This window comes from Bombus huntii, chromosome 17, assembly GCF_024542735.1.
Source record: "Bombus huntii isolate Logan2020A chromosome 17, iyBomHunt1.1, whole genome shotgun sequence".
NCBI classification, from domain to species: domain Eukaryota; kingdom Metazoa; phylum Arthropoda; class Insecta; order Hymenoptera; family Apidae; genus Bombus; species Bombus huntii.
The window spans coordinates 4972562-4981428 of NC_066254.1; the positions used below are offsets into that span (position 1 = coordinate 4972562).

The 8867-nt window shown below is 51.0% G+C and overlaps 1 protein-coding gene across 2 annotated transcripts in view; it reads right to left on the bottom strand.

Annotated features, from left to right (window-relative positions):
• The window catches only part of LOC126875084 (ets DNA-binding protein pokkuri), a 57085-nt gene extending 52845 nt beyond the window's left edge, over window positions 1-4240 (bottom strand). For both annotated transcript variants that reach the window (XM_050637772.1, XM_050637771.1), the window contains exons 1-3: window positions 4093-4240; window positions 3919-3992; window positions 3651-3831 (exon numbers count right to left, since the gene is read on the bottom strand). The gene's annotated coding sequence lies outside the window, so the exon portion shown is untranslated. The remainder of the gene's footprint in view (window positions 1-3650; window positions 3832-3918; window positions 3993-4092) is intronic.
• Between the last annotated feature and the right edge of the window lie 4627 nt (window positions 4241-8867).

Genomic DNA, 8867 nt, shown 5'->3' on the forward strand with positions numbered 1-8867 from the left:
TCGGCGAATCGGTATCGCCACGCGTGCGTTTCCTCGTTCTTTCGACGACGCGCCGTTGGAAGATCCATCGTCGTCCTCTCGGTCTTTCGTCCTTTATCGATAAACCGAAAGCGACGCACGCTTCGCCACGCGATTCAACGCGTATAAAGGCCTTAACGTAGCTCGTACACGCGCGTTACTCGCATCGGTTATGCCAACACGTCTACCGTTTCTTTCACGAGTCACGAGTCGCACTCGCCGCTTCCCAGCAAACCAATTTTTCTCTCCCGAAAATATTCGCCCCTCCGTTTCGCCGGAATTCTACTCGAAATGATAGTAAAACGCGGCGATTTCGAGCAACGAACCGTCTCAGGTAACCGGTTCGTTCTACCTCTGTTCGAAAAACAACTCGCTCGAGAAGCAACGTTGAATTTTGTATTTTAATCGAAACTTTCGAACGCGCTAGGAAACAACCAGCGGTTCTAAACGTTGCATTCCCCGTATGCTCGTGTCACGAACGACACGCTCGCGGTTACGTCACGATGTACTTTTACGTTCGTTTATACAATCGTTTTTGAAATATCTTACGTTCGGCGCAAAGTCGGAGTCGGAGTGGCGACAGCTGGCAACGGAAGACACGAAGGGAAATATCCGAATACAAGGTCTTGCGTTTCCTATATACGTTTGTTGACAAACAGACGATAACACGCGATAGTAGCGTAGTATGTAACGCTGTTGACGTAACGTATTGCGTAATATTTGTCGACGAATAGAAAAGACGCGCGCGATCGACCATCGATCTGCGAGAAAACGCGCGAACCAAAACACCGAAAGTCGATCGTGCGTCGACCAGATTATTTACACGGTCGTCGCGTATAGTACGTATTTATCGAGCCACGCGGACATACGCGTTCCATTATTTTCCATTTTATTTTTTATCCGTGCCTTTCGGCTCGCGTTCGCCGTTGCGTCTTTCTGCTTGCATTTACCTCGGCATCTTACACGCCGCGTCCGATCGTCTCGCGATGTAATTTTTTTTTTTTTTTTTTTTTTTTTTGTTATAGCAGCAAGTACAGAAACGAGTACGGGAATTTGGTAATCGAGCGATCGGTACACGCGGAACACGAATAAGAAAGCAGAGACAAACGAGCGTTTAGGCGGACGCGAGCCGAGGTCGATCGAACGGTGTTTGAACGCCTCCTCGATTCCTCCATCGGGTGAAAGCAACGTGTTCCTGGTAATGACTTCGTCATAGTGCAGACTCCGCGCCCGTTGTCTGGTAATACTGGTAATACCAAGCAGAGTTACGGGACTATCGACGTACCGCTGTGCTACCGAAAAACATTCCTTGCCTATTTTGCCGCGCGTTAATTACCTAGCGCGTTTTATTTCCCCGTCTCTTCGGCCAGCGCTGCTTTTCTTTCTCTCTCTCTCTCTCTCGATCTTTCTCCTAATCAAGACCCACGAAACACAGCCGTGCAAAAATACTAACGGTCGATCAAATAACAACTGCGAGCTACGTATCGGTCGTTGCAAGCTAGAAATAGAAAACCGCGAGCAGAAATTGCGTACGTTCGCGTTCGTCGTAATTTTCCTTTTTATATAATTGCACGACGTTTTTCTTCGTAAACGCGCACCGTTAACGACGGAAGCCTGCTTCGAAACGGCAATTCGAAATCGCGTTCGAAACTCTCGCTTGCGATTCTAATGGTACAGGACGATCTCGTTTCTCATCCGTTTCTTATCCGTTTCTTATCCGTTTCTTATCCGCTCTTTCTACCGACCTTCTAATGGCATATCATCTCGCGTTCTAACTCGCGCTCTAAATATAATAAACGCTGCTCTGCAAAACCAACGATTCCGACTTGTTATACTCTTTCGTTGCGAGTTTCCGGCGATTCCGTCTTTCTCTGCGCGCGTTACGACGGAGAGGTGGTACTCTTTTAATTTCGAGCAACAAAAAGGAAAAAAAAATCAAAAAAAAAAAAGAAGAAACATGGAAAAACGACGCGACCGGAGAACGATAGAAAAAAAATCTCGACGCGAGGAATTCGAGTCGGAGCAAAAAAAAGGAGATGGACCTTACCGGAAGTGGCCGCGACTCGATCACCCTCGGATCGTTACAACGAGGCTCGTCGTAGCCGTGGAACGATTCGAGGCGAGCACGAGAGAGAGAGAGAGAGAGAGAGAGCGAGAGACAGAGAGAGAGAGAGAGAGAGAGAGAGAAATCAAGCGGAGAAGGTGGAGAAAGAAGGTAGAAACAGGGAGGAAAGAGAAGGGCTCTACTGTCACGGGAACGCCACGCGTGATCGAGTTACCTGGACGAACTGGCGTGGCGCAGGTGAGGTTGGTGCACGGCCTGCGGGACAAAGAACCGCAAGAAATACCGATACTACCTTACTCTGGGACTGTAAGGTCGCTGTCGCGACCCAAAATCGATACGTCCGCGCGCTCAACGTCCCTCGGTTGCCTAGCGAAACCGGCTATTTCGACGTTCGAGTTCGCGCCACCCGACGAATCCGTAAACCGCGACAGAGCGTTTCGCGTTGCGCGTGAAAAGAACGAAATTCGTCGACGGTGGTCGTCCGGCGAAGCGCGCTTTTACCAGAGGCCAGACACGCGAGCCCTTCGCACGACATCGATACGACGAAACATAGAGATACCCTCTAGCATCGCCTCGTCCTTCCTGTGCGGTTTCGCCGTTACGTTCCCTCGCATACGCGCAACTACTTGCGGCCCCTTTCTTACCGGCCCCTGCAGCTTCCTTTACCTTTGCACGCGTGTACACGCGCGACGAATCGCGCTCTGCTTGCCATCCATGGCCGTACGAGTGGAAATATCTACGTTTTCGAGCACCGGCTCTTTCGCGTCGTTTCCACGACCACCGCTATTTTCCTCTCTTTTCTCGTATCTCGGTTGTTCCCCTTCGCGGTTTGCCCTGTCGAACGTTCGGTAAATCCCTCTAGCTATAAGTTATCGCGCGGACCACTATATCCCCGCTAGAAACCAGCGTCGTATAGTAGGTCGGCTGGACGTCACCTTCTTGGCCTTCGTTCGATCCGCTCTCTGTACGTCCGCGGTGCTGGTTGATCGACACGTCGCGCCACTCTTTTCTTACGCGTTTCATCGCGTTTCTCTTCGTTTCCTCTGCAACCGTGGATCCGGATCGCAGCCATGGTATTCGCTCGTAACCATCGTGATAAGCGTACACGCCTTAAACTTAACTCGTCGAGTTTCCGTTTGGTCGATCGTTTCGTAAACCGTCCGATATTCTCTTTCCACTTTTCTTCTTCTTAAACGCTCGTGCGCGCACCAGAACCAGGCCGACGCCTTTTTCTCCAGGGACTTTGTCCCTGTCTAACGATACAGCCATCACGGCCGACTCTCGCGTACTCCAACGAGAAAATATTTTTACCCCGGGAGTTGTATGACTCTGCGAATCGCTGTCCGTCGCGACTCTTACTTACTCGACGACGAATGCCACCGTTCCACGAAAATAACGCAATTCGACTGCTAATCGCGTCCGTGTGGCAAACGATGCCGATACCGAACCGTTACGCGTCGGACACGATCACGCGACGGATCGATATCGATCGACCTTGTATCGGCGGCCAGTGCTACGTCAAAGTATCTAGGCGATATATGTAAAATTGCTCCGTGAAACGACTCACCGGACATCCTTATACCGCTCGAAACGTTGCTCGTCCATGTTCCTACGATCCTTGCATCGGTCCGTTCGCTCGATTCCTCGCGAACGTTCAACGAACCAACGATTTCTATCGGCAGGGTCACACCCTCTAAAGGGGTCGTCTGGGTAAGCTGGCCGATGCGCGTTAGAAGCCGTATCTGTTTCTTAAAAGAGTAAGAAAACTGCAACTACTCTTTGTATCTGGTTACCGATCGTCGTTGTCGTTGTACAACGTTCGAATAGATCTTTACCTTATCAGAAAATTAATATCGCCGCGTTCTTTGGGCTGGCCATCTCCATCGCGGCTTCCACGATCCATCGGCGCCTAACGAGGTAAATTCAAACGAGGGCATTATCGAAACGAAAAAAACGACTGTAGCTTCGAAAGAAGGTCGGATAGAATATAAAGAGGAAGGACGAGATACCGATGCGACGATCGTCCGGAGAGCTTCGGTTATTCCGAACGGCAGCCAGTGACACCCAGAGGGCTGCGGTCCGTGACAGCCGGTTCGCCGAGCTCGCGAGAAAGTTCGTCCAACTGATTTTCACGCGTCATCGTGGCTTTTCCCCTTTCTGCAAGAGCAAGTGCATCTATAGAGAATGTCGAAACGTCGAAAAACGTCGCGATCGACCAGATGAAAACAGTTTCATCGGTTCGGAGGAATCGCGATATCGTTTCCAACGAGTCTCTGAAAATTTGCGAGAAAAACGGATGGCTGGCGGTAACTGTATACGCGAACTCGAGTGCGCTTCGACCGTTTATTTTGAATTTGTCGCGAGTTCGATGACCGATGACGACGAACGACGGCCGCGAAGAAAGGCTGCGTCCGCGTAACCATTCCTACATATGCATACATGTATTACAACGCATAAACACACGACGCGCATTCGCAATTTTTTCTCCTCGATCCCCTGTGTTTTCATATTTGTTCGCCACGGCTGGCTTTTCCGTTCTACGCGAATTCTTACGACGTTCGAGCAGCTACGGTCGCGATAGAGCCATCGGTCGTAACGAGAAAACCAGCCGTGACCATTTATCGGAAAGAGGAGGCGGAAACAACGGACGGCGAGGTTTTTCCCGGGCGAAAAAATTAAGAGGGAAGACGAGCGAGCGGGAAACACATGCCTTTGTTATTACAGGCGTCGAAATTCTACACCTATTCCACGACCTCTTTGAATCCGTCTCTGTTTAATTAGGAAACCTCGCTGTTTCTCTTTGTTCGAACGCGTTCCGTTTCCTACGCGGCATTCTCGCGGCATTCTGCGAGCTACTCTCGTCGATTTTCACCTTGTTGCGTAATTCGGCAACGATCGCGTTCCTCCTCGCCTCCTATCCTCCTAGGATACAAAGGGGCGACTAAACCAAACGCGATTAAAGCGAGACTCGTGGAAATGAAACGCACCTCGGCCACCTCGCGAATTTTTCGCGATAAACATTTTATCGAAACGCGTTCGCGTAAGTACTGAACGTAGTTGCGACGCATCGCCGGAACGATACCGAGAAACGATTGTTTGGATCAAAGGATTTCGCGCGATGGAAACGTCGACGAAGAGAGAAGAATAAAGGTGGAGGACGCGGATAAGATGGAGAGAAAAGGTGCCGCGGTGAGCTCAGCAGGGACACCTGCGTCGAAGACGAAGCCGCGTTGATAATCCGCCTTATCCTAAAACAGGATCGACCGTGAGATCGCGTAGGCGTGTCAGGACGTGTCAGTGCTGGCCCATAACCGCGTCTTCCTCGTAACTAACCGCTGCTCGCTCTTTCCCTGCCTACGATTCCTCCCTTTTCCTCCGTTCTCTTCTCTCTCGTCGTGTTCGTCGCGTCCAAGAAAGGGAATACGATTCGATGCTCGTGGCTCGAGCGTCGTTGTTTCGACGCCGGCAGGACCGACATCCGCGCGTACCAGCGTATCCCGTCTTCTCTTTTTCCCTCGCCTCTTTTTTCTTCCATCCGAGAGTCTCGACGTCCGGAGAATCGACGAGCTTGAGGTTGAGGTGGGACGATAAGCCAGTGAAAAATGAAAAACCTGTTCCTCTTCCTGCGTCGGGATGAAACGGTGGTCATTACATGGTCGAGCGCGCACGGAGGTCTCAAATATAGGTGTACCTGCCACTGGCCGTGAGTATCGCGAGAAGCTACACGAAGGATATGAGAAAAACCTCGAGTCGACCGGAAGCTAGTCTCTCCCGATAGACCACCTTATATACAGGGAACGGCGAACGCTTCGTACGCTGTTTAAAATAAAACCGCGGAAACTCGGTCGCAGCTATGGGAACGTTTTTTCTTTTTTCTTTTTTTTCTTTTTTTTTATCTTATCGAGAGTGGCTGCTTCGACCGCTTTGCGTCCACTTCTCGGCTCCTAAGAACACGCGGCCGAGCCGTGTCTCGATACGATCGAGACCTAACGTACCGTGGTATCGTACACGTGCCCTGTTTCGTGCAATACCGTGCAGTGGCACCGCGCCACGCTACTGCCGTGTGTGCAGCTACGAATCGCGCGTGAAAAACACGTTTCCGCGATAATTAGGCGAAAGTTTCGCGAAAAACCAGACGATTTTTACATTTCGTTTATCGGAATCGACGCGATTCGCGCGGGCTGTTGCCGCTACCGGTTCTCAACGTCGTCCTCGTAATTGGCAGAGACAGATACGCTTAATACGGGCAGTTTATAACGCAGCTTTCGAGCTTTCGTCGTAAGATCGACGGCTGCGTGACTCCATTAGGTAGGATTCGTCCGCCGGTCGGTCGAATCGCGAGATCGCAGGATAATGGAAGGCAGAGGCGTGAGATTGGAAGAACGACGGAAGGAAGGAGGATATCCGGAGAATGGGAAGAAGGTGGGTGCTGGGTCGGCTGTAACGGGAGGGCCAAACCAAAGATGGGTACGATAGGAACGGCAACGGGAAGAGCAACGCGACGAAATAAAAGTAGATTTAAGAGTTACGCGGGTGCAACGATGGCGTAGCTACGGTTTCGGAGTAGAAGAACGCGTTGGGAATTAATTTGCCAGTGAAATCCGATTTCGCGGTCTGTAGGCGGAACGAAAACTTGTTCGATTAATTAGACAGAGTTAGGAAAAATATGATAGGAAACGCGGTTCCCGAATTCGTCGCAAAGTTGCCTGGCATCACGCCGGAAGAGCGACGCACGGTTCTATCCAACGTTATCCAAAACGAGGTTGATTTCGCTACGAAAACGAAGCGTTTTAATCGCGCGTGCGATACCGCCAAAGTACCGAATCCAGATACTTTGGTTACACGGCCGCAAATGGCAAAGGAAAATAACGAGTCGCGTTACGCGGGACAGCCTGCACGAGCAACAACGTTTCCTTCGCGCAGCGTTCGTTCCAGCCTTGCTCCTATCCTTATTTGTCGGTAATTAGTATCGCGTTGTCCCGAACCAAGGTACGCCGTCCTAGTACTCGCGTACAACGACGTAATTAACGAGATAATCGTCAGCGCGACCGCTATCCAACCGTACGGATCCTTCTCGAACGGAACGTTCTCGCGTTCGTCTGCGGTCGTCGATTGTATTCTCCTAGATCTGCGATTTCGTTCGTCGGTAGATTTGCCAACGTTCCTGTTCTCGGACTCCCGAGAACGATGGATGGACGATGGATTCGCGTATAACGCAAGGAACGAGAGTAACGAGGCAACGAGACGGAACGGCGGAAAGGGCGACAGGGAGGGGAGGTGTTGTTTATCGGAATATTTACGAGCAGTCGAACCCCGTTGATGCGTGCCCGGCCGAAACACGTTGACCGTACTAGACGGTGCACGTGTCTGCACGCACCTTCGACCATGCGTGTTCGTTCGTTTATGCGTGTATCCGCGTGCTTACGACGAGACGTGGCAACGCAGGTTGGAATGCAGTTTAGGAACGCGAGAGTCGCCCACGAGGCCAGCTCCCCTTCCCCTTCCGAAGGCCTTCTTACAGGAAGAAACCGAGGCTGAGGGGAAGCTCGCTGCTACCAGGAAGGAACTCGTTGGAATTCCCTTGACTCGCCTTCTTTCTTCTCGTCTCTACACCGGCTCTCCGTGCCTCCTCTCTTCCTTCTTTTTTCCTCTCCGATCCTCCGCCTTTCTCTCCTCCTTCTTTTCACCGAATAATTTCCAATATACCGATGCACGCGGTACCGACGTTTAAATTACCACGCTGGCATTCGCATCCATTCACGGTGACCGTTTGCTGGTGTCTGCGCGCGCGTTTCTCTTCACCGAGGTATTATTCGACGCGACCGTGTCGCAAATTCTACGACAATGTCTCGCCGTTGCTTCGTATTATCCGTTCGGGCACTCGAAGGTAGCAGCGCGATGCCTCTCTTCGGGCAAACGTGGCGCGCAATTAAACGCGACCACGCGAGGCGTCGGTCGTCGAGTACGTTCTCGAATCTACCGAGCGTCGGACGCAGCGAAAAAACCTCTTTGTCCTCCGATGGTCGAACGAAGCGAACGGAAGCGACTTGGAGATTGTCAAATACGTTTTTCTCCGATCGAAACGGTCAAGGACGGCTTCGTACTTCTCTAACGGCATTGCGTAACATTCCGCGACGTAACTGGCTAATTTATTCGTACGCAAGTCGGTGTTCCGTGTGCTTGCACGAGTCTCGACCAAGCATCTTTGTACATCGCGGAGTAATTTCCCAAGCGAGCTATTTAGAAAAAGCCTATCGAACACCCTGTAGACAGCGTACTTGCCATTTAAACGAGTTACGCTGGATACGTACGTCGATCGTCGTTCTCCGTAAGAACGGCTGATACGACACGACGCGAGCAGCAAGTTGGCAGAACGGATTCGAACGAATACGTTCGCACAGCGTACGTGATATCGACGACGGTATCCGACTCGCGATCAGCCATTGTAATCTGCCTCTTCCACGCAATTTTCTATTCTTTCCGGGGAAAAACGTTGAAATAAAATTTCGCATATCTTGCCCCGGATCCGACAGTCGGAGATCTCGTTTTCCCGAAATATCCAATCGTATCTCGATTATTCTAGAAAATAGTAATAGCAAATAGTAGGCGAGACGCGGATGACCGGTGACCAACCTAGCGATCAACGCGTCAAACGGTCCGATGCTTTCCACGAGTTCTTCCTCTTCTTCTTCTTCTTCTTCTTCTTTTTACGTCGGTCTATTTGATTATCGCGCGAGACTCGTCAGAGACGTCGTTGATCTTGACGTACGTCGAATTTGCCTGG